Source organism: Balaenoptera musculus, chromosome 16 (assembly GCF_009873245.2).
Source record: "Balaenoptera musculus isolate JJ_BM4_2016_0621 chromosome 16, mBalMus1.pri.v3, whole genome shotgun sequence".
Taxonomy (NCBI): Eukaryota; Metazoa; Chordata; class Mammalia; order Artiodactyla; family Balaenopteridae; genus Balaenoptera; species Balaenoptera musculus.
The window spans coordinates 31,494,672-31,499,946 of record NC_045800.1 but is presented as its reverse complement, the minus strand read 5'-3'; the positions used below and the strand labels follow the sequence as shown (position 1 = coordinate 31,499,946).

At 36.5% G+C, this 5,275-nt stretch overlaps 1 non-coding gene across 1 annotated transcript; it reads left to right on the top strand.

The window, feature by feature from the left end:
• The first annotated feature begins 2,658 nt into the window (after nt 1-2,658).
• On the top strand, nt 2,659-2,769 carry LOC118883162. Its single transcript, XR_005016950.1, has one exon. It is a non-coding gene; the product is annotated as a U6 spliceosomal RNA (small nuclear RNA).
• Nucleotides 2,770-5,275: the final 2,506 nt, after the last annotated feature.

Genomic DNA, 5,275 nt, shown 5'->3' with positions numbered 1-5,275 from the left:
GAATCAGGACAGTGTTTCCCAAACTTCAATCATGTGAAAACACCATCACAAATATTGTCATGGCTGCATTTCACCTACTTTATTTACTTTTAATACTTTATTTGAGTCATTTGTTTACTTAAGTTTATTTTAAAATGAAAGCCTTATATGAATACCATAAATGGAAAAACAGTATCCCTTGCCATAAAATCAAGAAAACACAAATGCTGGAAGGTCCTTAGCCTGCAGCCAACTCTCTGTTGAAAAGGTAGATTAGCAGATATTAGGGGTTCAAGTCACACCCGCACCAGAATGAAACTTTCTGTTTGATTTAACTTCAAGGACGAAAAGAGAATTGAAGGGAATAATTTTCTCATTATGTAATTAAATGTCATTTAATGCATTGTCCATGTACCATCTAAAATCATCTCTTTTGCCAACTAATATTGTCTTGGTAGATGGTCTATAGAATCAAAGGTGTCATCACATAGTAATTTGGAGCATTGGCTAAATTAAGAAAAAAAAAAAAGATTGAGCAGAGGTTTGGGTAGGGTTTGGAGCTCCCCTCTCTTGCTCTCTCCTTTCTGAGACAATGCCCCTCCCTTTCCAGCTGCTGTATCTTTTGAGTCTTCAAAACAGTTTGACTGTACCTCTACTACCAAATATCGATGAGCTCTATTATGTGGATATTGTTTATTAATAGGCAATTGAAACTGTTGGTTTATACTGCACTTGATGTAAGAATCTGAGCTCTTATTTAACAGCAGTCTGCCAATAGTTTAATCCATTTCACATACATGCACAATGTGACTCTATCCTTAAATATGTAAACTCTATTTTTAAATTTATTGATTGATTGATTTTTGGCTGTGTTGGGTCTTCGTTTCTGTGCGAGGGCTTTCTCTAGTTGTGGCAAGCGGGGGCCACTCTTCATCGCAATGCGCGGGCCTCTCACTGTCGTGGCCTCTCTTGTTGCGGAGCACAGGCTCCAGACGCGCAGGCTCAGTAGTTGTGGCTCACGGACCTAGTTGCTCCGCAGCATGTGGGATCTTCCCAGACCAGGGCTCGAACCCGTGTCCCCTGCATTAGCAGGCAGATTCTCAAACACTGCGCCACCAGGGAAGCCCGTAAACTCTATTTTTAATACACCTTTCTAAATATTTAATAGTCTATCGGAAATTATAGCATGACATTTCTGTTCCCTGATTTTTTATTCTTGATCAGTGGCAGATAGCAAAATATTTGCTATCTATTTGATTCTACTAATAGTAAAGTCCATAACTACTCACGGCTCCTATAAGGGCTTCTCATAAACAACTGCTGCATAACAGATAAATCAATGCGTGCTTGCCTCCACTAAAAAGAAGTTGATAGATGAAATAAACTTGTGGATACAGAGCAAGAGTGAAATGCTGCAAACATATTAGCTGAGCCTGTTGATTTGGGGGGAAATTAAACAGTCATTTATGCCTATTAAATTAAGTCTATCTAAGCCTCCTTGTAATCGTATCTATTATAAATTTTTTTTAAACTTTATTTCATTAAAAAAAAAAAAAAAACAGTTCGACTGTGTATGATCTACCTGAATTTTAGCTGCCTCACAGGACACAGACTGGGGCCGGCTCTCTGGCAAAAAGCCATAAAACTGAGAAACCCAGTGCTGTTCCCTTCTAAATGTTGACTCCCCTCAGTGTCTGCCTGCTTCCTGTTACTCTCTAGAGCATTTAGGTACTTGTTGTTTCTGTTTGTTTTCTCCAGAGTTTATCACACTACCTGTGGTAGGATTGTTCCAATAGAGCTACTCCTCTATTGTCAGATCTAAAATCACTAGCATCTTGAGCCCAGAAAAGAGAGAGATCAGCTGGACAGTTGCCTGAGATGCCACTCTGTAAGGAATGCTAAAACATCACAGGAATATATCAGAAATATGGTAAAAGAATGAAATAATGCCATTTGCAGCAACATTGATGGACCTCGAGATTATCATATTAAGTGAAGTAAGCCAGAGAAAGACAAATATCATATGATATCACTTATATGTGGAATCTAAAAAATGGTACAAATGAACTTATTCACAAAACAGAAATAGACTCACAGACATAGAAAACAAACTCATGGTTAACAAAGGGGAAAGGGCATGAGGAGGGATAAATTAGGAGTTTGGGATTAACATATACTTAAAACTATATATAAAATAGGTAAACAACAAGGACCTACTGTGTAGCACAGGGAACTATACTCAATATCTTGTAATAACCTATAATGGAAAAGAATCTGAAAAAGAATATATATATATAACTGAATCACTTTTCTGTACACTTGAAACTAACACAACATTGTAAATTAACTATACTTCAATTTTAAAAAACTGAAAAAAAAAGAAATATGGTGCCAATTAACTCAGGTTTCCACAGGTTACTCCTTATGTAATAGATGAAATACAAATTGTTTCTTCTGTTGCCTAAGTAATCACAGTCCTCAAGTAGACATTTAAGAACTTGAAACGTCCATTGATTCAGACATATCTTACTCGTTCTTTCAAAAGTTGCATAATACTCCATGGTACCATAATATATCAACTGTCTTCTACTGATGCAGCTCATGGTAAATTCTTATTTTTCTTCAGGTGAGGTGCATCTTTTTGCCTCTACAAAGCCAGGCCACAATAAATTTCCTTGAGTGCTAGCTTCAGCAGCACACATGCTAAAATTGGAACCATACAGAAAAGATTATTAGCATGGCCCCCAACACAAGGATGACACGCAAATTCATGTAGCATTCCATATTTTTAAATAAATAAATAAATTTCCTTGAACATATTTCTTTATGTACTGGTGTTATCTTTCTGTAGGAGAGATTACAAAAAATAGGATTGCTGGGTTGAGGGATATGTGAATTTTAAAACACATATTGTTGTAATACTTTCCAGAAAGGCTGTAGAAATTAGCATTACAACCCATATTGATAATCTCACCAGTATTTTTCATTTTTGACAATCTAATGGGTCAAAATGCTGTATTCTTTATTGTACTAATTTGAATTTTCTTGAACACCATTGAGGTTGAGAATCTTTTCATATTGCTGATGATTTACTTTTTTTTCTGGAATTGCCTGTTGAATGCTTTGTCAAATTTTAATTGGATTGATTGTCTTCTTTCATTTGGTTTGTAGGAGCTAAGGTACATTAGCAACATTTGTCCTTTGTTATCTATATTTTAAGTATTTAGTCTGTCATTTGTCTTTTGATTTTGTCTATAGTTTCTTTTGTTATACAAAAATATGTTCACTTTTAAGAGGTAATGCATGACTATTATTTTCAGGTAGTGACCCTTAGTGTTTCTGGATTTTACCTTTTCCTTCAGAAGGTCTTTTTTACTTTATGATCTTATAAATAATTCCTTGCATTTGTATCTAATATTTTTATATTTCACATTTAGACTTCTAATCCATCTGGAGTTTATTTTTGCATAAAAGTGGGGTAGAAGTGTAACCATGTTTTCTTCCAGATGGATAGTCAGTTCTGCCAGCACCATATATTAAGTAAGCCATCTTTCTCCCTCTAAACAAAATGTTATTTTTATTTATATTAAGTACCCACTTGAATTTGTTTCTGGAATCTTTCTTAGGTTCCACTTGTATTATTTATTCCTATGCTATGTATGGTTTTATTATAATAGCATTACAGTAAGTTTTATTATCTTGTATATAAGGTAGGAATTGTGTTTAGCTAGTAATGTAGATACAAATAACAGAAGCTTAAACAAGAAATAAGTTTATTTCTTTCATGTAAAAGAAGTCTGGCATAGTAGGCCAGGGTTGGCATGGTAGCACCATGTTCATCAAGAATCCAGGCTCCTTCTATTACTCTCCTCAGCCATCCTTAGCAGTGGCTGCCACCCTCAATATTGCCTCATGCTCCAAGATGGCTGCTGAAGCCCCAGCCATATATTCCTTATTCCAGTTAGGAAGCAAGCAGAGTGGGGAAGAGCAATAAGATAACATGCAGCTGTCTGACCTCCTTTTTAGGAGCTTTTCTGGAAGTCCCACCTAACAGGTTTATTTATACCCCTATCTGAAAGGGAAGCACAGAAATGAAGTCTTTTGTAGCTGGATATTGAGTGTGAACCTAGTTAGTCTCAGCCCTCCCTCCTCCCATATCCTTTTTAAATTTTTAAAAATTATTCTCAAACATGTTTTTTAGTTTATAGACTATTTTTTACAACAGTTTTAGATTTACAGAAAAATTGGGGAGATGATACAGAGAGTTTGCATATACCCTCTTCCCAAATACTCTCCCACCACACACACACACACAGAATTTCTATTATTAACATCTTGCATTAATATGGTACATTTGTTACAATTAATGAACCAATAGGATAACATTACTATTAACTGAAGCCAATAGTTTATATTAAGGTTCTCTGTGTTGTGCATTTCTATGAGTTTTGGCAAATGTGTAATGCCTTGTGTCCACCATTACAGTATCACACAGAATCATTTTACTATACTAAAAATCCACTGTGCTCCACTTATTCATCCCACCCCTAACACCCCTGAACTCCTGGCAATCACTTATCTTTTTAGAGTCTCTATAGTTTGCCTTTTCCCAAAGTCATACAGTATATAGCCTTTTCAGACTGGCTTCTTTAACAGCAATGTGCATTTAACTTTCCATCATGTCTTTTTGTGGTTGAGAGCTCATTTCTTTTTTTTTTTTTTTTTTTTTTGAATTGCTCTCAGAATTCTTTTGAAAGTGTGATCCATTTTGTTCTTTATCCTAAATAGCGTATCACTTGCAATGCCTGTGAGCTGTTGGAAGGAATTTTTTCTTTTTTTTTTAAATTAATTATTTATTTATTTATTTATTTTTGGCTGTGTTGGGTCTTCGCTTCTGTGCGAGGGCTTTCTCTAGTTGCAGCGAGCGGGGGCCACTCCTCATCGTGGTGCGCAGGCCTCTCACCGTCGCGGCCTCTCCTGTTGCGGAGCACAGGCTCCAGACGCGCAGGCTCAGCAATTGTGGCTCACGGGCCCATTTGCTCCGCGGCATGTGGGATCTTCCCAGACCAGGGCTCGAACCCGTGTCCCCTGCATTGGCAGGCAGATTCTCAACCACTGCGCCACCAGGGAAGCCCAAGCTCATTTCTTTTTATCACCAAATAATATTATATTGTATTGTATGGATATATCAGTTTTTTTATCCATTCACATATTTATGCACATCTTGGTTGCTTCTAGTCTTTAACAGTTATGATTAAAGCTACCAGAAATATTCGTGTGCAGGTTCTTTTGTGGA